This window comes from Euprymna scolopes, chromosome 32 (genome assembly GCF_053919585.1).
Source record: "Euprymna scolopes isolate OS-2025 chromosome 32, ASM5391958v1, whole genome shotgun sequence".
In the NCBI taxonomy this organism is placed as follows: domain Eukaryota; kingdom Metazoa; phylum Mollusca; class Cephalopoda; order Sepiida; family Sepiolidae; genus Euprymna; species Euprymna scolopes.
The window spans coordinates 7350001-7377114 of record NC_136513.1 but is presented as its reverse complement, the minus strand read 5'-3'; the positions used below and the strand labels follow the sequence as shown (position 1 = coordinate 7377114).

Here is a 27114-nt window from a genome sequence, read left to right as displayed (position 1 = left end):
ACAGAAGAGATGTAGCGAGCCTGTCTCTGCTTTATCGTTATTTTCATGGCAAGTGCTCGACTGAGCTCTAATCTATGGTTCCCCCTCGCAAAACTTTCACTAGAAACACTCGTCTAGCTGAAAATAATTTCCCCCACTCTTTATCTGTTCCTAAACCTAAACGTAGATTCCATAAATAAAGCTTCTTTCTTAGAACCGCACGCCTGTGGAACTGTTTTCCTGAATTCCAGCTGACTACAATATGGTTGTCTTCAGGGCCAACGTAAACTTGTTAATAAATTTACCGAATTTCCATTATTAACGATGACTCTATTGTCCATTTGGCTACTGTACACGCTTTAACCCTTATCCTCGAGTGGCATTTGGCCCTTGATAAGTGGTGATGCCTATGTAAAAAAATGTTCCTTGCGATGTCAAGGCAGGATAAACTGCTTCTAGCAGCTTCTATCCAGATGTGAAAACAGTACCCCATCCTTGAACGTACTTAGCTTTTATCCTGCCTTGACAGAGTTCAAAATAGACTTTGTAGCCTAGTACTGGATGTGTTTTCTTTTCCTTGCAGCCTCTTTCCCCACAGAAGAGGCGTTACGAGTCTGTCTCGGCTTTATTGTTATTTTCATGGTGTTCGTCTAAGCTCCAATCTATGGTGTCTCCTCGCCAAACTTTCACGAAAAACACCTGTCCAGCGGAAACTACTATCAATAATTTCCTCCACTCGTTATGTGGCTTAACTTAAATGTAGATTCTATCAACAAAGCTTCTTTCTTAAAACTGCACACCTGTGGAATACTTTTCCCTTGGCCCGCTTTCCAACCTACTACAATATGAGTGTCTTCAAGTAAAGTACTTGATGAGCCATCCCCTTAAATAATCCTATTTACCAAATTTCCATTATTAGAGATTAATATGATATTGTCCCATTGACTACTGTACACTCATTAACCCTTATCCCCGAGTGGCCTTGATAAGTGGTGACTCTTTGTAATATATATATATATATATATATATATATATATATATATATATATATATATATATATATATATATATAACCGATAGTTTCCAAATCTACAGATAAAAAAAAATAACTTAATTGTTAAGTTCGCCGACCCTAAAACACGTCGTGTCGTTCGTTGTGTTGAGTTTAGGTTGAATTATTTGGACCGTTAAAAATTGAGTTTGCAAAGTTGGTTCGATCCAGCCAAAATAAAAAGACAAACACCAAAAATAAGCTTCTTTCTGCTGACTATCTTTCTCTTTCTCTCTCTTTTCTTCTTCAGTTAAATAGTATTACCGCTTGTGATGATATTCCCTTTGTTTCTTATTGACTATTGTGACCTTTTTGTTTTTTTGTTTTTTTTTCTTCCTTTTTTTGTTTGTACCTTCGACTTTTAGTAAACACAGATGTAACGTTGTTCGCGGACCAACACACGTTGTGTACAGTTTCAGTCGCAAAGGAGATCAAGATAAAGAATAGGAAATAACTCGTTTGTTCTTTGTTGCAAAAACATTTATTCCTTTATTCTCTCTTTACCGCTGTTACACCCCTTACGCGATCGTCTTCTCGAGCGTCATTCACGCCTCACCCGTGATCGCGAACGCTATCCACGTCTCTCTGGTGATCATTCTCTTTCTTTTTTATATAGTCTTTTTCTTCTCCGGTGACCTCATTTCACATGCATTAAATACGCGGATCCGCTGTTAGAGAGAAGGAGAGAGAGAAAGAGGAAGAGAGAGAGAGACAAGGGGGTAGAGAACGAGAGAGAAAAAGAGAGAAAGAATGTGTGTGTGCATGTGTGTGTGTGATGTAAGTGAGACTCAAAGAGAGAGTGACAAACCCAAAAGTGATAGATGACATAAAATAAGGCCACGGATCAAATAACACAAAGTGAGAGAGGGTGAAAGTGAGAGAAGGCAACAATTAGTAAGTAATTACAGTTAATAAGAACAATTAAAATGGAAGTTTCTTTTTTTTTTCAAGCATAACTAAATCCAATTGCTGAGGAATATTTTAACATGTATTTTGTCCGATTAAAATATGCATAAAACACTTTACAGGAAGAAACATTGATTAACTCAGCCTGTATATAATAAGTTCAATAGTACGACGGCTTGTGGTTGGTTGGTTGTTTTTGTTTTACGGCATATTAACCTTTTTCAGGTTATTTAATGTCGAATCTAGTTATTTTGAGGAACGATTTTTAAAGGAGTATATTTTTTTTTTAAGTCAGATTCTATTTAACCCATAGTTGGGACCCTAACAGGTACTACCACTCCGGGTCAAAGTGGATCCGAGAGCAATGGCAATTAAAGGGTGGCTCCACACTCCCCAAGGCCCGCAAGGTGGGGCCTCACCATCGGATATAGTTTTAGGTCATATCCAGGACCGACGGCTTGTGGTGATATTCTCTTTGGTTTATAATGGACTATCCCAATCTTTTTAATCTTCCCTTTCTTCATTAACTTCAACTGTTAATAAACAAAGCGAAAGAGAGGGATAGAGAGAGAAAGAAAGTGCATACGTACGCATGTGTGTGCATGCGCATGCACGTGTGTGCACATATGTACATATGTATGCATGAGTGTGCATGAGTGTGCATATTTATGTACATGTTTGTGCACATGTTAGCATATATGTGCATGGATTTGGATGTGTATACACGTATGTATGTGTGTGCGTGTGTGTTCATGTGTGTGCATATGTGTGTGCGTGTGTGCATGTGTGCGCTTATTTGCATGCGAATGCACGTGTGTGCATGTACTTGTACGTGTGTGTATTGTGTGCATGTGTTTGTATATGTGACTATGTGTGTGCATGTGCGTACATGTGTTTGCACGTGTGTGCATGTGTGTGCGTGCGTGTGTGACTGACGCGAAAATCATAATCAGACGACATACATCGAGAGAGTATGAAAATGATAGAAAGTCAATAAAATATATGTGCATCATTTTATGAGTTAATTACAAACAATTTTTTGAGTTACACAAACAGACAGGTGAGATTTATATTATAGATGGTCCGAAACAAAAGAAATAACTGTCGTAAAGAGAAGAAAATTATCCAATTACGAATATTCAATGTTTATCTATCTAACATGTATAGTTGGCTAGGTTTTGGTTTATTTTATGCTCCATGGCTTTATGCTTTGTCTGGAGCGATTACAATAAAAATATTGTAGAAGTCGATTTTTCATGTCAATATAGCTTTCTAGTTCATAGCTGTATTCTGTTTTCTTCCTGAGATGTTGGTCGAAGGTGAGCACGTCTAGGGAATTTTCGCCTGGATTTTAGTCATAAGGCAGAGGAGGGGATCACGGTCGTAAAGAACGTAGCATTCACCATTAGCAGCCTTCCTGATCTTTACTCGGCTGGCAATTTCCAAATCTCACATCTGCTAGGCAATACCAGCGATGAAGTGCGCGTTGTTGGGTAACATTTAGATAACTAGTGGTCAAGCGACAAGTGTTATGAAACCCTGGGTTTAGCTTATTGGCATGAATCTTTCCCAAAGAAAACATGCGTACATAGCAGACGAACAGTACAAGGTCAAGTGTGTGTGCTGTAGCTTTTCAAGTTGGCGTATTAGACATAAATTAATAGATATTTCCAAAGTATCAATTTCTTTGGCGTATTTTAAAGATTTTTGGAGCATGATAAGTCCACAACCTTTTATTTGAACATGCAAATATTCCAGATTTACATTAAATGTAATCTCTTGTTATTACACACGATTAAGCAAGATTCCCTGAATTTCAATTTCTTCTTCATACACCTTAATCTTAAGCTTAACATTTGAGACGTTTTCAATAATTAAAATCATGTAATGGATTTTAAACCAAATTGCAAAAAAATAGAAGGCTAGACATAAGATTTAGCAACATTACATCTTCATTTTAATCTTCGTAAGAGGGGGGGCATAAAAGTGGTGCGAAACTGTTCTGTTCAGAGAAATGAATTTTACCCGTCCTAGCATGAGTATCTTTTAACTAAACTATATAGGGGGAAAAACGCTTATAGAGAAACAAACGTTGATGAACTCGCATAGAGTATAATAATAGGTTATGCTATCTCACTTGATAACCAGTATCCATTTTGACAAGAAACATATCTGAGATTTAATAACAACCACAACAGCAATAATTAGATTATTCAATTTCAAACTGAGAGAAATAAAAAAAACAAAGCCGATAGCCATTAGTCGCGTGCTCTTGTGTAATGAATGAATGCGTGAATGTAGGATTGACATGTAATTCTTTAAGATAAACTAAAATGACCGAAAAATGGCCTGAAATGACTTACATAAATAAAAAGTAAATGACTTAGAATGACTTTAATGAACTTAAGGATGAATTGAATGACCTTAAGAATAATTTGAATGCTTAAAAATAACTAAATCTTTCAAAAACAACTTGAATGATCTGGAGAATGACTTGAATGGCTTTGGGACTGACTGGTTGTAAAGTGGGTGATCATTTTACATTAAATTAATACAGAAAAGTGATCCCCCAATTTATATCACAAAGTTACAAACATAAGTACAGCATGTAGTAGGAAAGATACTAAACTTTGATCTTGGCCAAAAGGCCAAGAAAAGCTTAAAAGGCTAAGAGCAGCATCTATTAACAACACACCTTTGATCTTAACAAAAAAGCCCAAGCACAAAAGTGTTACGGACAGACCGACCGACAGCCCGATGGACCGACGGAGTGACTTATAGAGTCGTTTGCACGCGACTAAAATGAAAATTACTTTTATTTTTAAGTTAACAGGACCCGTATCCCGGCTTTTCTCGGTAACGAATCTATATAATATTCTGCTTGTTCCTTTCTTAGTTAGTTCGTACGTTATGCTTTAAAAAAGGCCAACTACATTTTTTGACGGCCAAAATATTTAAAAAAGGCCAAATTCGCGAAACTTGACTTTCTAAAGGCTAATCTGGCAACCTTGGACATGAATATGAAAGTGAATTGCAGTGAAGTATATTAGAGTGAATCGATTTGATGTAGCCTCGTTTTATAATAATAATAATAATAATAATAATAATAATAATAATAATAATAATGATAATAATAATGATGATATGTTGTTGTTGTTGTTGTTGTTGTTGTAATAGTGTGAAAAAGAACTCGTAGTAATTTCGCTGTGCAGCGGTTCTTCACTCAAGAAAAGTCAACGAATCGTTACGTAAAAAAAAAAAGAAATATGCGAAAGAAACATGACCAATACAAATTATTTTCTTCCAAATGGTACTAGACTGAAGGAGTAAATTAATGATAGGCTTTCTACAATGTGATTTGATTATTTGTATTGAACTATGTAGCACAATATTACTTTCTTAGTATTTATTTGTTCTTATTAATTTATTTCATTTGGGTGAGTTCTATATTTAAAATACAATGGACACTATTTTCTTTTCTTTTGTCACTTTTTTTTAATCAAACGCGGAAAGTTTTCATCACAATTGCATTTTTTTACTTTTGTCAAATCATCGCTAAACGTGTCCTACAAAAACTATTTAAAAAAATGACAAAAATTAAAAATTACTTTCGATCTTTTCTCATTTATATTTAAAACAAAAACTAATGCTGATGAAAAAAATGCCGCCGTCTAATTATTTTTAAATAAACAAAAGTTAAAAAAAAAACTAAAATCGCTTTCATTGTAAATGAAGTTCAGTTTGCAAAATAAATATATCAAAAGCCTATCGACGAATTAAATTGTGGATTGAAAAATCATTCAAAACGTTTTATACTGAAATATTTCAATACATAAGGCAAACAACTTTCCAACTTTCAAAATTTAAGTAAATATTATTTTAATAATATTTAATTTTCTTCATTTATAATATCTTGGTCTCCTGGAGCTGTCCGGGAGCATAGATAACCGAATATAAAGAAGAATATAGAAAAATATGTACATCAACTTTATTTTAAAACCTGTCCCGCTTTCCAACCCCTTTCTCTCCACCCCGACTTGGTTCTGACTCCCTCTACCTCCTTCTTTTGTAACAGAGTCTGTTGATCCAGGAGACGCTGCAATTCACCAACGAATTAATTTTGGGTGTAGAACTCTAAAAAAAAAAGATTGATGCCAGTATATATATATATATATATATATATATATATATATATATATATATATATATATATATATATATATATATATAGTATTGGGAATCCAAACTTAAATGCTATATAGGTAGTTGTAGAAATAGCAAGTTATGTAGGTACATTTTCGATCCCCATCAGCGCGTTTAGTGGGGTCACAGAAGGTGAGATTTGACATCCGTCAAACTCAAGTCACCTTTTGTCAACCTAGTTAGATGCACCGGAAATTAGGGGTAACGTGCACCGGGAATTAGGGGTAACGGGAATTGTGATCGTAGGTTTCCGGTTGGCGACCACATGGAGAGTTGGTTTGGCCTGCAGATGGAACAGACAGGAGATTACGGTCTCTCTGCAGCAACCAGGGTCCATGATAGGCTTGCCTTTAATAAAAGAATCGAAGCTTGTGTTATCGATGCATCTGCAGCAGTGACCACTCCCCACGAGATGGCAGCCCAGCGACAAGAAAATATCATCCGCTGGATAAGGCAAGCAGGCATTATATATTTGCACATACACGTCGAGACCCTTCAAGGCAAGAAACTGTGTAAGGAAAGAACACGCACACACATATAAGTTAGAACATATATGTAAGAACACACATACTTTAAAAGTACCCTTAAAAGTAAAAGTAATCGTAAAAAGATAGTTACAAGAAAACGTAAAGGAGAATAGCAACAAGAACGTTTAATAATAAATAAATAAATAAGAAGGACGCAAAAGACCATTTTTAACACGCATATATATATATATTAAAAAATTTTTAAAATATGAAGAATAAAAAGTACAACCAAACTATTGAATTCAAGACACGAGCTTCTGACATGTAATCATAAACGTTGGTTTAAATTTAATAAATATAAACCACCTTAAATCATTAAAAATTACTCATTAGTAAAAATAGATTACAATTATTTTTTTATTTATTTTTTTTAATAAATTAAGTTAGACCAATTACCTCCCTTAGACCCGTAAAACAAATAATAAATAAAGTCAAGAACACATGACAATTGTCTCCCCTTAAAAACTTGTAAAATAAATATTCTCTCTCTATATATAAACTGTAGCGTCTTTAAATCAAAAATACGCTAACGGAAACAATTTATTGCACGAGCGTCGCCCTTTTAAAATTCATCATTCAATAAAATAAAAAGCTATAGCAAACATCTAAATGACTACTTTAAACACAGTTCCTGATTTCAAAAAAAGAAAAACTAAAAGGTAACTATCTCTATATATTTTTAAATCAAATTTATTATGTAAATTCAAAAATATATATTTTTTCTACTCATTTCTATCTCTAACCCATATTAATTTTCTTATAAATTTTAAATCCAAACCTTTTATTTCAATATTTTCAGATTCATCTGCCTTACTTTTAATGCTAGGTTTATTTATGGTGTCTTTTAAATTCAATAAAAATCCTCCTAAATTTGCTGATGAGGAGACCGTGCTTACCAAAAGAACTATATATAATTGATCTACATAACTTCATGTATACCACAATAAAAAGCACGGATTTCCGAAACGATCGTACAGATAATTGATTTTGTTGTTGTTCCTTCTTATGAAACTGATTTTTAATTTAATTAAAATTTGATTTTTAAATTAAAAATTTTTTTTTTAATTTTTAAATTATAAATCACATTACTTAATATTGAATTAGCTCTAGGACATTTAACTATCGAGCTTATTATATATCTAAATTACAACGAGCACTTTCTATTTCCTGTATTTTAATTAAACTAGTAATTTCACTGTTACATTAAAATACAGTTAGCTCTTTAGACTATTGTTCTAATCTCCTTTAAATATATATATATATATTATATGTATATATATATTATATAGATACGTATATATATATATATATATATATATATATATATATATATATATATATATATATATATAACTATGTGCGTGTGCGCACGTAACATACTTTTAAAAGAAAGAGCAATCGAACCAAAGAAATTTTATAGATAAAACAATGGGTACAGCGATCTGTACTTGGTTTGTTTCCATTATTTAATTCTCAACAAAGTACGGATCGTTGTACCCATTCTTGAATTAAAAAAATCACTCCGATTTTTTGTTGGACTTTTTTTATATGTATATATGAAGAACATTTCAAAAGTAATGCCTCCTATTTTTTATTCCGCCCGAATGGATCAAAAGGGGATTGCAAATTGCACTTCTATGAAGATTAAGCTTATACATTCCTGACTTTCCAGGTTGAAGAGGCTGCCATTGCTTCCGGTACGAAAGTACACGCCATTCTCCAACTTTTTGAAGGGATAGAATAACAGGAAAGAAAAGAAATGCCAAGGAGTGTTGTGACGTGTTTGTACTCCTATTTCACCACGCTTTTGATTGTGAAAATCGTTCAATGAAGAGCCATCATACTGTACAGTGCCTTGTATATACTTATGAAAAGATGTGATAATTTATAGCGATGATGAACGTTGATGAACTCTTATAGAGTATAATAATCCCAATTGATAACCGGCATCCATTTTTACAGGAAAATGTCTGAGATTCAATAACAACCACAACAACAATAATTAGATTATTAAATTTCATACTGAGAGAAATAGAAAAAAGGGAAATTACTTTTATTTTTAAACTAACAGGACCCGTATCCCGGCTTTTCTCGGTAACGAATCTATATAATATTCTGCTTGTTCCTTTTTTACTTAGTCTGTACGTTATGCTTTGAAAAAGGCCAACTACATTTTTGGCTGCCAAAATGCTTTTTGAAACAAGCCAAATTTAGGAACTTGGTTCTAAAAAGGCTAATTTGGCAACCCTGGACAAGAATATGAGAGCGAAATTCTTTTGATGTAGCCTCGATTTCAAATATAATAATAATAATAATAATAATAATAATAATAATAATAATAATAATAATAATAATAATAATAACAATAATAATAATAATACATGATCATTGTTAAAATGATGTAAGAAAGGAACTTATAGTAATTTCGACGTGTAGCAGTTCTTCACCGAAGAAAGAAGTCAGCGAAACTTTACGTAAAAACATTCAAAAGAAAGAGGGCAAAAAAAAAAAAAAAGAACTGTCTGCTAAGAGGTGCTAATCTGAAGGAATAAATTAAAGATAGCCTTACAGAACTAATAAGCTTTCAAACGTGTGGGTTTCAAGCGATCATTTTTTTGGGGGGGGGGTTATTTCATCAGTTTCCTTCTCCTAAATTGATTGCCTTCACTACGACTGAGGATCTTCATCTATCCTCGTACGAGGAAGATGGACGTGTGAAGTCGAGGGCGAGGAAGCGATTGCTAAGGCCGGTATCAGGTGGCGGCACAGGGATTTTCAAAAACACTTGCTATATGGCACAGTATTGTAAAACACGTGCGTGTACGAAAAAACTTTTGAAAGATAATGAAATGCGTTGTTTGGGAAGAACAACGAATAAATGCATTTCAAAAAGTCGGATTTTTATCCTTTATTTGTTGTTTGTTCCTTTACGACGGTATCAGATAACGTGTTGGTTTGAGAGGTTTGAACTGTAACGACACGGTTAAAGTGTAACGGTCGCGTTCCAAGTATACAATCCTCCTATAATATTTTTCGTCATTCAACAGATTGTCTATGTTCTTAACCTTTATTTTTGAGTGGTTTTTAGCTATGATAAGTGGTGATTCAGTAAAAATCAATGGAAGATACAGAGAATAGTTGTCTCTGAAATTAAATGACCTAACGGCTTTTTTTTCTTTTCTTGCTTAAATTTCCGGATCTCATTATTCTCAGAATGTCTATGTATTATCTATAGACACGAATGATTTCCTTTGAATTCTTGGTGATTTATTGTTGGTGCTTTGAACGACGTGGATATGACTTGCGACAAATGGTTATAGATGGTATCACAATAAATGCACAAAAACTCCAACTTCACATACATTTGCAAGTTGCAGAATTTATATTTTCTCTACAATTATATAAATGCAACTTTGTCTCTGTGTGTATGTTTGTTTCTTATATATTCCAAAACGGCTGAACATACTTTCTTTAAAATTTACAGAACTTTACTGTATAAGTCTGGGAGTGATCTTAATTAAGTTTTGTCTCAGAATACTCCGAATAATTACCGATAATCGATACCGTTATTTTAACTTATCTATCATCAGTAAAGCCATTTTCCATGTCGTCGCTTAGCAACAATGATAGAATAACGGGCCGTGAAAATTCTACTGTGGGTTGGTTCATAGCGTGTATTTTTTTTTTTTTTGCATGACCTGGTCTGTAGGTTCAAACTACGCACGTAAATTTCTTAATTTTTTTCATTAACTCCAAAAGAATTTTATAAAACTTGAAAATTTACGTGTTTTTTTTTTGCTTTTTTTTGTTTCTTATTTTTTTTTTGTTTTTTTTTTGTTGTTTTTTTGCATAACGTGGTGTGTAGGTTAAAACCCCGCACGTAAATTTTTAATGTGTTTTTCGTAAAATGGAAAGAAGTTTATATAAAATAACTTTATAAAAGAAACAGTAGGTTCTCTTGAGTGCAATGTAGAATAAAATATATTTTGAAATAAGTTACTGCATGGAGGCATGTGAAGCTTCCTCCCGGGCGATTTCACGGATTTCGATGACAATAAAAATATCATCATTCAATTCCGGGTATCGTTGGGTCTCCCTGCTAGTTGTATTTAAAGTCAGGAATACAAATAAGAACCGATCCATTCTTAAAATGTTAAGGAATTCTTCTTCTCCTTCTTCATTATTATTATTATTATTATTATTATTATTATTATTATTATTATTTGCCTAATCTATCTACATTCCTATAAATTTGTGTTTTTATGTATTGATATTCATATTAAACCCCCTTTTTTCTATTTATTAAAAAAAAATACAACTTTGTTATATATGAATCGTGGAATTGTATTAATCTGCAAAAGTCAAGCTAATTTGCATATTCTTTAAACATTCATTTTAATTAATACCCTATTAGTTTTTCGGTTTTCTTTAGTTTATTATTACGTGTAATTATATTCATACAGATATTCTACATGATTTATACTTGCATAATATTTGCGTAAAAAGTTTATAGCAAACACACACCTCTTTCTATATATATATTTTGTATGCATATATTTGTTTATAAAATTTTGCTTACCGAACCCCTTCCTCAGTTTTTGGTCTACAGATATGAAACTTCATATACAGGATATTCGAACCCACGCAAAACTTTATATTTGCGTTCTAACCGGGAAAAGTCCGTGCAAAATGTGTCAGTTAAAAAGTGGAATTTGCCAGGTGAAGGTTGAACGACGGCATTACGAATATGCATGCGTATCGTAATAGCTATTGGTTCATGTTCTAATTTTTAGCATTGCCGCACATATGTCTTCATAGCTCAGGTATTAACGTCAAAGGAAAAAGTAAATCGTAAGCTAAACGTTTTGGTTTCGATTCTCGGTGGTGGCGCACGAGTCATTTTTTAAAAAACTTTTTATACAATAATAAATACGAAATCCGCATTAATCAAAATATCATATTTAAGCGTATTTTACGACCGGGCAATGCCGGGCGACCTGCTAGTATATATATTGGTTTTTGGTTTCAATCTCAGCTCGAGTATTTTTTTTTTTTTTTTTTACTTACAAGAAGTGAACGGTGTAGAAAAAAAAAACAATACTCGCATGCACATATGTCAATTTCTGTATTAATCATAATATAATATTTACGTGTATTTTACGACCGGGCAACGCCAGGCGACTTGCTATTATCAATACCAAAACCTACGTAATTCGTCTCTTTATAGATCAATTCCAGGAACACAAGTCTTATTTAAAAGTGGAGGTTTATTCATGTGAGACTGATAGCCATTAGTTTACACATTATTACAGACCTCTAAGAGAGAAGTATATTTTACTAAAATAGATATATATATATATATATATATATATATATATATATATATATATATATATATATAGAGAGAGAGAGAGAGAGAGAGAGAGAGAGAGGGGGGAGGTGCATAACTCTACTTTCTCTATCCATACTATCGCTCCACGCATTCTATATCTGTTAAATCTCAAGAAAAGACCACGTTATCTTCTGACGAAAGTGATCCAAACCTTTCAAAATATTTATTCAAACTCCACAAAACTGAGGGAAATAAGTAACCTTGTTACGCTTTTCCATGACTAAAAAAAAAAAAAATAAATAAATAAAAATAATAATAATAATAATAAAAAGTCCTTCCAGGGGCATTGGAAGAAATAAAATATTATCGCCGGTGACAAGAATGCTTTCATTATATCACTAAAAACGGCTTGTTATGACAAATAATTTTGGATTTAAATAATTGTTTTTTATTTATTTAAAAAAAACAACCTTATCTGGTATCGTGTTATCTAGTTTCTAACTTCTTTTTCTCATACATGCAGGACGGATTGCTACAAAGTAATTTACAGTACATGGCGTCATTTGTTTTTGTCTTTGTTTATATCTGAACACTGAGGATGACCTAACTAAGGAAAAGAGAAACACATGTACGGTGAACAGTAAAATGATTTTTTGATGAATATAAAAAGTATTGGCTATTGTATTATAGTAATTAAAAGAATTAAAACTGTTCCAGTATGTAATTTTATTAATGGTGAGCGATTATCAATACTTCAAAGAGGCTGCATATGTTTTTTAGCAGAATTACATCATGTATAGTTGATTTATGTTTATATGTTTGTGTGATTATCTAATGTTAAAAAAACGTTAGATTGTCAGTATTTATGAAACCTTAGTATAATGTTTTGGTAACTAGTGGTTAAATTTCTGTTTTTAAGCGGTTATTATGGCTGTATTTGTTTTTTTAGCACCATTGCGTTCTGTAGAGAAGTGTTTTTTTCTTTACATCATCTGTTATTAATATTTTTTTAGGTGAAAGTGTGCAATAGTTTCAAAACACTATCCTTCCTTACATTTATAAATAATCGCAAGATTATTTCAGTTCGATTCCATAAATGCATAATTTCAAAAAGAATATCCTTGTAGGCTATCATAATGAGAAAAGATAGTTTTATCTCAAAAAATTAGTTAATGGGTATTTCTTCAGTTTAAAACCTGTCTAACCATATTAGGCAAAGAAAATAAGTTGATTTGACTGAATTTGATTTTGGAAGGCTTCAATGACATCAGGTTACGGCATATAAGAAACACCGAACTAACTTTCCATAGAAAAACAAAACAAAAACGTATTTGAACATTAAATCAAAGAAACAAGGTTTTTATTACCAATTAAAAAAATAGAAAAGAACAGAACAGTTGCCAATAAAAAGGAATAAATAAAAACAGTAAAATGTTTGAATTTATTACGGTAGGTCGTTTGTTCTGACGAATACAAAGAAATAAAGAAATCTAAATATTTAGAGGGAAAAATAGGTAACTCTTCCTCTATAGATGTTGTGATTGTGATGGTGTTGATCCTAGGATGCAATGTAGTATTTTATCACAATTAATTGTGTCTATAAAGGTGGTCGAAATAAATAAATAAATAAATAAATAAATAAATAATAATAATAATAATAATAATAATAATAATAATAATAATAATAATAATTCTGATTTCGTTTATCAACGTCTCCCTGAAAAATGATGAGATTCATTTCCAGAGGACTTCCCTCAATGCCAGCTCCAAACCGGAAGCTTCAAAGATCAAGGGTTTTCCTAAGAATGTTCGTAGTTTTATAAATTGTCCTTCCAGACGATTTAATACTACTCCTAGCGTACCAACTACGACCGGGATTATTTGTGTTTTAACCTCGTGTATGCGCCTTATCTCCAAGACAAATGGAGTATAATTGCTCAACTGCTCGTTCTCCTTCTCTCTCACGTCCCTGTCCCAGGGTACTGAGAAGTCTACAATTTACCAGTTTGTTTTATACCTTGTCAATGATTACCAAATCCGGACGATTATGTTTCAATTGCTTGGTCGTTATCACACTTTTGTTCCATCATACATCTACATCGTCATCCTCGCTTGTTCTCATGTCGTCAGATACCTTCTCAAATCACTTTACAGCACACTTCACCCCAACCTTCTTACATACCTCCAAATATATCCGGAGCCCCATGCGATCATGTCTTTTGCGTACTTTCTCTGGGCCAATCCGCTACACCCTGTTGCAAGGTGTGCAATTAACTCTGACGCCTTATCACACCGGTATTCTGCAGTAACTTCCTCTCACAAACAAAAGCACTCTTAGCCAAATACCCAACTCTAAGCTATTGCCATGATCTTTCATCAGCCACTTCTGCTATATCATGAAAGAACTTTCCGTGCATTTTCTTCCTAACCAGTTCCTCTGCCCTTTCTCCGTCCATATGTTTCACATAATCAGCCTTGGTCTTACATACCTCCACGTCATTGACCACAACCTTAAGCATCCACTCCTCACTTCTAACCACATGCTCCTTCAAAGACATCTCATCAGTTCTAATACAATCTTTTACACTTTTCAATCCTCTACCAAACATTGCTAAAACTTTTCTTGTTTTGATATCCATGACATACAACTCCTTGCCAGACCATTCTAAAATTCCTGCACTGTATCTCAAAACACTGACTGCCCATGCATTCACCGCTTTCATTAGGTTTCCTCCATACAATTTCGACTTCGCAATTAGTTTCATTCTTCTAAGAAACTTCTTCCAGACTTTCTCTTTAATCACTCTGTCCATGATGCGTACACCCTCCAGCACTCCCAAATACTTTTACCCTATATCTCCTATTTCCTTGGAATATTCCACTTTTAATGCCAACCTGTCCAGAACCTCTCTGTTTGCTGTCAGCACCGTTTTCCATTGAGCCATACTTGTCTCCAAAAGCCCTACCACAGACTCAACAACCTTCATCATCAATAATGTTTCATAATTGTCTTCAAAAGCCCTATTACATTATCAGCAAACTTCATAATCGATAGTGTTTCACGGATCCATGAATGAGGAACGATGTTGTAAGCTTTTCTGTAATCGATCCATGCTGCACTCAAATTCCCCTTCTTCCTCTTTGCATCCTGCATCACTGCCTTATCAATCATCAGTTGATGTTTGGTACGCCTCGAACCTTTTCGGCACCCTTTCTATTCATCAAGGAGCACACTATTACTCGTTGTCCATAAACTATTTCTGCAAAGATTCCGGTTAACAGCTTCCACATTAGTGGTAGATATGTAATTGGTCTGTAATTGCTGGCAGCTGTTCCCCTTACAGGATCCTTCCTAATCAGTGTCGTCCTTCCCTTAACAAGCTAATCAGGGACATCTCCCGACTCTACGACCCTTTGCAAGGCAGCAGCTATAGGTGAATAAAGGCATTGGAACTGTTTGAACCAGAAGCCCATCACTCCATCTGGACCAGGTGGTTTCCAGTTTGTCATTCTTCGTATGCCAGCTTTAACGTCAACAATGGTTATCTCAACATTTTCCATCTACTGCATTCCTGATAGCCTATATATATATATATATATATATATATATATGTATATATATATATATATATATATATATATATATATATATATATATACAGGCTATCAGGAATGATATATATATATATATATATGTGTGTGTGTGTGTGTGTGTGTGTGTGTGTGTATAATGAATGAATGACAAAAGTCTATATTCCAAAAGTCATGATGTTGACCAATTTATTCAATAGACATTTACAATTCTTGGCAATATCTGCTTCGTAGCACAAAATCACTTTATTATTATATCAATCAGTGAATCTATTTTACCCTTAACTCATCAGAAGAAATAGCGACAATCAATCCATCAAAAGGAAATAAAGTACGTTTTGACATGATTAAAAATCTGAAAATTGGAAGAGAAGCTGTAAATACCTTATAATATGTTTACATTACACCATTTTAAACACACACATACACACAAACAACCCCCATATATATATATATATATATATATATATATATATATATATATATATATATATATATATATATACTGTTATTCAAAGGAAATTTACTTAAAATAAATTACATCATTTGCATATTACATTCAGGAAAATTTATTTTAATAATTTGCTTATGTTATAGTAAAGTATGTGACCAATCCCTCAGCCCGGCAATAAGCTTCGACTGGGCAACGTCGGGTCCATACAGCTAGTATATATAGTATGTGTAGGAGGTGTATGTATTAGAGACATCCGACTAGATTCTACCATTTTGGGGGCTGCGACTGTCCAATGTGACGGTGTTCTAACAAGACGACTTCCTGATATCGTCTGTCGTAAAATGTCATTTCTATTATTGTTCTAATTAGCAAAGTTATATCTCAAAATGGCGCCATGGGCTCGTTTAAGTGAAGTCGTTTTTGATGTCACCCTATCAAACTTCAGACTGGCCAAAGGCTTCCCCGCCAAAGACAGAACAAACGAGTTTACCTTATGATGTCTATAACGAAGTATCCGTCTGCGAAAATTCAAAACATGGTCCGTAATGATTGAAGAGACGTATGAGTCATGATAAAACCATTCGTGAGTTTGCGAAGAACCGAAAGTGCTTATATATATATATATATATATATATATATATATATATATATATATATATATTTATAACTACTTAATTTACTCACATAAAATTAATATACGAAAGTATAAATTTATGCGTAAACTTTAAGTATTTACTTCAAAAGTGCTCAGTACGTAGGTAGAGCTAGTTAGTAAGTTTGTAGTTAGTTCTAGTTAGTAAGTGTAGCTTTAATCGCCATATATGTTTTATAACTCTATTACTATACATATATATATGTATATATATTTATATATATGTGTATATATATATGTATATATACATGTATATATATGCATATATATATGTATATATATGTATATATACATGTATATATATGTGTATATATATTTATATATGTATATATATGTATATATATATGTATATATACATGTATATATATGTATATATATATGTATATATATATGTATATATATATATAAATTGTGTTTCAAAAGTCTTGGGAACATAACGATTTTTAATAACTCAAAAACTATTAGGAGTTGAAAAATGAAATTGGTACCGTTGGAAAGGTTAAAGTTTCAAGTTTTGTGGGGAATCTTCAAAGTTGCTCAATATGAGCACCATTCGTTACACGGCAGACATCTAGTCGATAGTCCATTTGTTACATATACTTATTCATGTTATGACTAATGTAAGAGTCTTATTATATAGCTTGTCGTATCTTAGAGAGTGTGTTTAAGAGGAATGTTGAATGACTCAGAGAGAGAGAGAGAGAGAGAGAGAGAGAGGAGATGTTGTAAGAGACTTAGAGAGATTGTTCATATTATTACGATTCCTATATATTAAATGTTCATTCCTTAGATGTGTAGAATGGAAGAAGAAGCTCTTGTGTAGACATGATGTAGATTCTCATTGTGGATATGAGAAGTCGAGATGTGTATGAAAAGACATTTTATAACACAAATATATAATACAATTTTCACTTTACCTTTCTGTAAGAATCATAAACACAAGACGAGCTTTACAAAACACATGATGGTTTATTTCGTCACACTACCGGCCGTGATTCTATCATAAAGAATTCAAAGTTTCACATTTTTTTCTTGAAGTGACGTCTCGCTTCCTAGACGACTGACTGTCTCTCTCCGAGTTTTTTTTCTGACTGACTTCTTTTTACTCTAAAGTTTTTCTCTATCCCTAGAACTTTCTATTTTCCGTGACGTCATACACATATTAAAACATGTGCCTTCTTTCACGTGTTCTGGACATACGTGTCCAAAACTTTTCCTATTTCTACAAAAGGAATTTTAACCTATACTCAGTAACCTATTTTTCCAATATGTTAAAAACATTATCTTATAAGCTGCATTCTTTCAATTTAAAATTTCATAACAAACTTGACAGTGCACATTCTTTTCTTGAAATGCTTTATCTATATTCTAAACAAGTTTTTGTTTTGCATTCCTTTTTAATTCTCACACGTAATCTATTTCTAAACCTAAATTACAAGGTTCGAATTTCGTCTATTGCTATTTCATTTTCATTTTAACTAATCTCTCTATTTTTATACTTACATGAAAAGGGGACAGCCCTTATCATGTAACACATTTCCTGCCAAACGCGTTCCAGCATCTTGACGTCAATGGTTCCCACAACTGCCGTTACTCGAGCCTTTAGTTCGTCAATATCTGGAGACCTAGGAGGCCAGGGCATGAGAACGTCATCACCTCGCCCAGATCTCCCAATCCATCTACCAGGCAGCCTTGTGTTAAGAAACTGCCTTACTCTAAGACTCCAGTGTGGTGGTGCACCATCTTGTTGAAAAGTGAAGTCATCAGATTCTGCTTCTTCCAACTGAGCCATTAACCAGTCTTCCAGCATGTTGAGATAGGATTCACCAGTGATAGTTGCCTCTTCAAAGAAGAACGGTCCATAGACACCTTTCTTGGAAATTGCACAAAACACGTTCACTTTTGGTGAATCTCGCTCGTGCTCAAGAAGTTGATGAGAATTCTCAGTACCCCATATGCGAGTGTTATGCTTGTTAACTTTGCCATTCAGATGGAAGGTCGCCTCATCGCTAAAAACAAGCCGGTCATCAAAGCCGTTATCTTCCAACTTCTCTTGCATTGCAATGCAAAAGTAACGGCGAAGTGGCTTATCAGTGTCCTTCAACTTTTGGACCAACTTGAGCTTGTAAGGTACTATTTGCAGTCGTTTCCTTAAGACACGCCAGACAGTTGCTGGAGCAAGCTGAAGTTCCCTGCTGGCTCTTCTCACTAATTTACGGGGGCTCCGCTGAAAGGCTGTCCGAACTTGCTCAATTGCATCTTCTGAAGTTGAAGGGCGACCTGTTCGCTTACTTGGGCACAAACACCCATCTTTCACAAATTTAGCATGCCATCTGATAATGGATTCTCTTTCAGGGGCTTCTTTTTTAAATTTCCTGCGAAATGCACGCTGAACACATGTCTACGATTCAGTCTTTGCAAATTGGAGGACGCAAAATGCCTTGTCTTGTTTAGAGAACGCCATTACTGCACCTGGAAAGATAAGACGAAAATCATTAGTATGACCAAAAACTTGATTAAGCAAGCTTTAAAATGGCACCAGTTTCTACCTGGAATAGTTCATGAGATATGCGCATTTGTAATGTTCCCAAGACTTTTGAAACACCCTGTATATTTATATATGTATATATATATATATGTATATATACATGTATATATATATGCATATATATATGTATATATATACATGTATATATATGCATATATATATATATGTATATATATATGCATATATATATATGTATATATACATGCATATATGTATGTATATATATGTATATATATGTATATATATGTATGTATATATATGTATATATATATGTTTATATATATATGTATATATATGTATATATATGTATGTATGTATATATGTATATATATGTATATATATATATATGTATATATATATATATATGTATATATATGCATATATATGTATATATATATATATATATATATATATATATATATATATATATATATATATATAAGCACTTTCGGTTCTTCGCAAACTTACGAATGGTTTTATCATGACTCATACGTCTCTTCAATCATTACGGACCATGTTTTGAATTTTATATATATATATATATATATATATATATATATATATATGTATATATATATATATATATATATATATATATATATATGTATATATATGTATATATATGTATGTATATATATGTATATATATGTATATATATGTATGTATATATATACATATATATATGTATATGTATATATATATATATATATATATATATATATATATATATTTCTTTTCATCCGTCTGTCTTTTCCTTTTTCTCGGGAAATACTTGGCCAATCTGGTTGAAATTCGGTATGAACTTTTCCCATGATAAGGTACAGCGAACGAAGTATTATATCATCCATTCGATGCAAAATATGATACTAATATACATTAATAAATATTAATCACAACAATACCACATTTACTCTAGAAGGTTTCTCGTAAACTACTAAGTCAATCTGAAAGCTTTTTAATGAAATTTTGATACAATGAGGTGCAGCTAACTAAGTAATATGGTATCCTTTACATATACATTTAAAGATTATTATGGATCAATAGAGATTCGTCCATATTTACTCGAGAAGTTTTCACGGAAACTAATTTGTCTATCTGGATTTTGTATTGTTAAATTTTGTATAGACCTTTTTTATCATGAGGTGCAGCGAACTAAGTATTATTTCATCCATTCTATACACATTGAGCGGTCGATAAGGATTAATTATTATTATTTAATGCAAAATGAACACAAATTTAACCATATTGAAACATCAGTTTAACATAAAGCATTCATTCTAAGTCAACAGGTGATAACTTTTGCTAGTTTTAACGAGATAAAAACTTCAGTATTTATTTTTTTGTCCTTAGTTTGTCTGTTTATCTGTTTGTCTGTCTTTCAGGAAACAATAATCCGTGAAAGCAAAGGAAAAATCTGGAATCCAAGCGTAAACATTTTAGGTGTGAACTGCAAAATAAAAAAAATCCTTACAATTTGAAAAAAAAAAATCAAATAATTAATGTAGCTGTATACAATGATATTCAGGGGGAGAGCAAGCCATCACAGGTTTGAAGGAGTTTAAAAAGAAACTTTTTTTGAGGATATATTTTAACCTCCTCCCACTTAAGGTTACCAATACTACAACCTTATAGGTTATGGGTGAAAAAGCTACATTCCAAGCATTTAATTCGGAAATTCACATTTCTATAAAATGAGGCATTTTACACTTGATTAAAATTATAAGATCAGGGATAGAAATTGTTTTAAAGTTCAGTCACAAATTAGAAATCACTGCGTAAAGGTTTCGCCATGCCTAAAGCAAGCAAACTTACTGAAGCATGCTCAAATTCTAGATTTGCATAAGCAAGGTTTGTCACAGCGGGTGATCGCAGCTAAGGTAAATCGCAGTAAAACTGTGATTTGCAATTTTCTAAAGAACAGTGAGAATTATGGAAAAGCAAAATCCACTGGTAGACAACCCCCCCCCCCCAATTTCTCCTGCATTGAGTAGGAGAATATAACGAGTTGTTTTGAAAGACGGGCATTTCTTCTAGTCAAATTAAGGCAGTCAAAGATGCTGATTGCAGTGCAGTAACAATCAAACGACACTTACGACAAAAGACACGGTCAATAAAAAGCTTAAACAAATTCCTCGCCTGCTTCCACGTCACAGTACTGACTCTTTAAGTTTGTCCTGAATACCAACCATGGAGCATTGAGAAGTGGAAGAAAGTCCTGTTTTCTGGTGAGAAAAATTCAATCTAGATGGTAGCTTCCTGATAGCTTCCGACAATATTAGCACAACGAAAGCATGCCTCCTGAAATTTTCCCCACGCGTCATAGTGGTGGCGGATCCCTAATAGTATGGGGTACCTTTTCTTACAGAAGACGATGGATCTCCAGTTGGTGCAGGGTCGTTAGACAGCAGCTGGTTATGTTAGCATGCTAAAAAAATGCATCGTTGATGACGGAAGGCCATTGGTTGTGTGGGGATGGATGGTTATTCCAACAGGACAATTCTGCAATCCACGCTGCACGACTAACCTTGGCCTTTCTGCAAGAAAATGGAGTAAATCTCTTGGAACACCTTGCATGCTCGCCGAACTTGAACCCCAAATAATTTTTGAAGTCATCAAAACCACTGGAGGTAGAACTCTTTATTAAATTTGATTGTTGAATGTTTTGATACAATTTTCGTACAATTTCGTAGAATTTATAACTCTGGTCTCACAATTTTGACTACGTGTAAAATGCCTAATTTTATAAAAAAATGTAATTTTCTGAAACAAAAGTTTGGAACGTAGCTTTTGTTTTCCATAACCTTTAAGGTTGTAGTATTGGTAACCTTAAGTGGGAGGAGTTAAAATCTATCCTTAAAAAAATTTCTTTTTAAAGATTTTAATGTTGTCTTAAATTTTGGATCAGAAGTGTATATATAACTATATATCTAACTATTACTATATGGAACGAACTAAGTTATACGTTCGTCAACATTTCGTCTTTATTTAAAGTCTTCCACAGGATGATTAGATTGGAGGAAATAAAATACCAATTCATTATTGGAAAATATACTTGTCATAAAAAGGATGCTTTTGGTCTATTTCAGAACGAAAAAAGTCGTTGGCATTTCAAGAAATGTCTGGTGTTGTGGAGTGAGTTATAGCCGTTTAGATATTAAAAATATGATACAATTTATATTCTTTTTGAAATAAATATAGCCATCATAACTCAAATGTGGGTGTATAATTGAAATGAAATAAGTGTATGCCTGTTTTCTAATTTATTGCCTGATTATCTATATATCTATAAAAGTGAACGTGTCTGTCTGTCTGTGTGTCTGTGTGTCTGTGTGTGTGTCTGTCTGTGTACATTTCCCTACGCAATAACTCTGTCAATTTTTAGTCTATAGACTCGAAATTTGAAATACCGGGTACTGAGATTTGGGAAAATCGATGTGACGGGTGTCAGCCAGAAATTTGGCTGTTAAGGGGTCAAATTTCAACGATTTGACCTTTAAGAACTCTACCAAACTCCTCCGACAATTTTGGGTCTAGACACTTGAAATTTTAGATATAGGTTCCTTGAACCTGGATCTAACTTAATAAAGTGATTTGAGCCCGAAACTATAAATTTTAAGGGGTGATAATAGGGGTCAAAGTTTTAAAAAATTAACCATTTTTTTGTTTTTTTGCTTTTTTTGCACAGCATACACCTCCAAACACCCGAGCAACGCCGGGCACCCCTGCTAGTATATACTAATTACTAAAGGTAATATTTTCATGGCATGAGTGTAACTGTGTCAAGATGTAATTTCTGTTCTTTTAATACGAATCTAATTATTAAAGACGATAAGTTGTAGCTACCTGTAGGCTGTTTGTGCTTCATTTTCCGATAAGCGGGGGTTCCCGGCATTGCTCAAGTGTGGAGAAGTTTTATGGTAAGGGTAAGAAAAATAGCAGCGAGCGCAAAAAATAAATAAATAAAAAATAAATAAATAAATAAAAAATAAAAAATAAATAAATAAATAAATAAAAAATAAATAAATAAATAAAATTATCCAACCTTCTAAAAAATGAAAATAGCAGCTGATGGAAAAGCGCTGATTCAATAGGTCTTTGCTATTTTTATATCTTTTCTATGTTAATCACGTCTTTTATCTAGTCCATGTTGAGTTTCATCAACATACATATAGTGGCAATAATGGCGTGGGACAGTATATATGCCTGCATTGGATATGGCTTTGCTTTGTAAATGTTTTTAATGTTTTTTATAGTTTATGATGTGGTTTATATTATTATTATTTGTAGTTTGTTCAGAAAGTATTGTAATGGCGTGAGTGGGTAAAAGACGATGTCTGTTTATGGAAGAAATGTCTGGTGTCTATGATATTTACTTATTGATTCTGAAAAATATTTGTGCGACTTTTTCTTTGCATTTAATATAAAATATGTGGGTATTATAGTGTTTCCAAAGTTTTTGTGAGGTATTTGATTCTTCGTCCAGATATTCTGGACTGCAAATTCTGAACACACGTGGGAAGAAACCCTTTATAATTGCCTGTTTTTATTTTGTTATAGTGTGAGTATATATATATATATATATATATATATATATATATATATATATATATATATATATATTATATCTTCACAATTATGAAAATATGTGGATCGTTCAGGCGTCGTCACTTGCTTGCTTGAATCTTGTATTATAATAAAATCGCAGTTTGTTTATTCAGAATTTGATTAAGGACATCTACACATTTATATTCCAGCATGATTTCTATATATATTATGTATTCAAAGGAATCTACATTCAAATAATAACGTCATTTGCATATTATATATGCTAAAGAAAATGTATTTTACAATTTATATTATTAATTATTTGGGTAATAAAATTGTCTTGTTTGTTCTATTTACAAATATTTTTAAGTCATTTGTAATTTAATTTATTTTCAATTATTATCAGACTACACCAGGTGCCTTTAGAAACGGAATTAACTTTATTAATTTAAGCTGTGAGAGTTATTTCCACTTTAAGCTATTTCTCGTTTAATTTTCACAGACAAAAATTGATGTATTTTATACTTGCAGAAATCCAACATGAAATCCACTTTCAGGAATATCGCAAGAAGTTAAAATATTGGGTGAATATTATAGAAATAAACCTTCTGTCCATTAATATGTTTCAACCTAGCAACGGCGGGTATATACAACTAATATATATATATATATATATATATATATATACATATATATATATATATATATATATATATATAGTATTCCGAATTTTACTGAATTTATGTAATTGTAAATTCAGTAATCGTTCATATACCAATAAATTTTAAGCCAAAAAGAGATGACTAAATCTGTAAGCTACAAAATTATCATATTCCATAATTGAGCATTCATATATTGTTTTAACAAAAATCAACCAACCAAACGACATAATGTTTGAATTTGTCCGAATAGTCTTGAAACAATTGTAACTAATGATGAAATTATTTGTTGCTATCAATCCATTATTTTATGTCTTGGCGTTTGTTACAATATATATATATGTGCGTGTGTGTGTGTGTGTGTGTGTGTGTGTGTGTGTGTGTGTGTGTGTGTGTGTGTGTGATATGCATTGAAAATCGATAATCGAGAAAATCCGATTAAGGAAGGGATTGTGATTTCGAATAAAGTTAACACTTTTATACAACCTAACATCACAAGTTCATTTGAGAAGCATTATCACCGCACAATCAGAAAGGCCCATCCTACAAAATCAACTATAGACTCATTATAAGACGTTCGAAATTAATGTTCCTGTTTAGAGCACAATTGAGCCATAATACTCGAATTTTGCATTTAAAACTTTAAATCAAGCCATCACATAAAATAATTTCATAAAGTCAACACTAGGTTTTCTACAATGGGATATAGACTACAAAGACATGTGGAGTTTTCTCCTGGTAATTTTCGGGGTGGGGATTCCCTAACTAGAGCAGGTAATCAATCAATTTGATAAAAAAATAGGCAATTTAACCGATTTCGATGACAATAAAAGTATGGGAGAGTAGGACATTTGTAGATCCTCATTGAATCCTCGATAACTAACTAATATATATATATATATATATATATATATATATATATATATATATATATATATATATATATATACTAGCAAAAGTACCCGTCGTTGATTGGGTTCAAAAACAGCCCACAGAAAATGGACTCTGATTTATGAAAGTATGATAGGTTACGAAAAGGAAGGGTTGTAAAGAGATAGCTTCGAATTTGGGGGTATCAAAACCAAAGCAAAATATGATGAGAGTAAAAATAAAATAGATAAACCTCATAATTTATTATACCATACCTGTTCACACTGAAACACTTATCACAATATTCTGTGGATCTATATTAAAAAACCTTGTTAAACTTTGTGACATATTTCCATTTTATGGAGGTCAGGCGCGAACGAACTACCCATAATTTTATTATACCATATTTCTTCAAACTGAAACATAATTATCAAAGTGTACTTACGCAGATAGATATGAAAAGACTTTATTAAAGTTTGTGCCTATTTCCATTCCATGGAGGCCAGGCGCGAACGCAGATCCCACAATTTTATCATATCATCCCTATTTAAGTTAAAACATACTTATAAAAGTATTATTATGTACATCTATATCAAAAACACTTGTAAACGTTTTTTTTTTAATTTTTTATTTCCATACTTTGTGGACCAGGCGCGTACGCAGACCCCACAATTTTAATGAATCATCATTATGTCAGATCACACCAACCCATTCCTGTGTCTCGATACATCTTCTATCATTATATGTGATCAGTTTTCTATAATAGTCAACCATATAGGAGTATATTCGTGACTAGACACACACACAGACGTTCAGCTTTATATATATATATATATAAATGATTTAACCTGGCCACGGAAGCATCGTCTTGTCAATGTTACAAACTTCTATATAAACCTATTATGAAGACTTTATCCTCAATTTAAGTCCTCAAGCGCTTCTCTACGCTTTCACGTGTATTTCGTTGGATTTTACCCCGACTCTCCAATACAAGACTGAATATTTTAAAAAAGACTCCAAAGAAAACCGTTTTGAATCTCTTATTGTATCTACCCAATACGAACCTCATACTCTCACAGAATTTCTGCAACACGAATTATTGGACATTGCTGAGTAATTTTTATTTTCCTATAAACTTTTACGTTCCTTCAAAAACTTTTATAAATACCGTTTTAAAAACTTACGCTAACCGGCAAAATTATATTTTTTCCTTATACTTACGTTTTTTTCCTCTGAGGAAAAGAGCCTACCTTTAAAACTCCATGGAATAACAATTTTTCTCACTTTTTCTCGTATTCCTTGTTTTAATAAAATATTGTGAATTTAATTCTACAATATCGTGACGTCTATTATATATATATATATATATATATATGTATGTATATATATATATATATTATTTTTTATGTAAATACAGTCATATATTGCTACGATATGCAAACCGTTTCAATGATAAGTGATCTCATCAGGCAAGAAAATTTAAAAATTCAAAACTTATATATGATTTAAGACCATATTCAATTTTAGAGAAGAGAAAATATACGTTACCATGACTGGCGTGAATCAAGGTTAATGTTCTTATGGATTTAAATTTAATTACAAAAATTAAATTTCAGTTAAAGAAGGGGGGGTAAACGGATATTTTGGGGAAAGGATTAGAGAGAGAGTGATATATATATCAGGTAAAGAGATATGTAAAAATTAAGAATACTTGAATTTCAACAAGGGTCATTGATAGTGCTCAATCAAAGCGAGCAAATTATATTTTTTTAATAAAAAATATAATTTGCTCGCTTT

General features: G+C 32.4%; 1 protein-coding gene across 1 annotated transcript in view; it reads left to right on the top strand.

Annotated features, from left to right (window-relative positions):
- LOC145256200 (transmembrane protein 196-like) overlaps positions 1 to 27114 on the top strand; it is a 168304-nt gene that overhangs the window by 136884 nt on the left and 4306 nt on the right. The gene's annotated exons all lie outside the window — the stretch shown is intronic.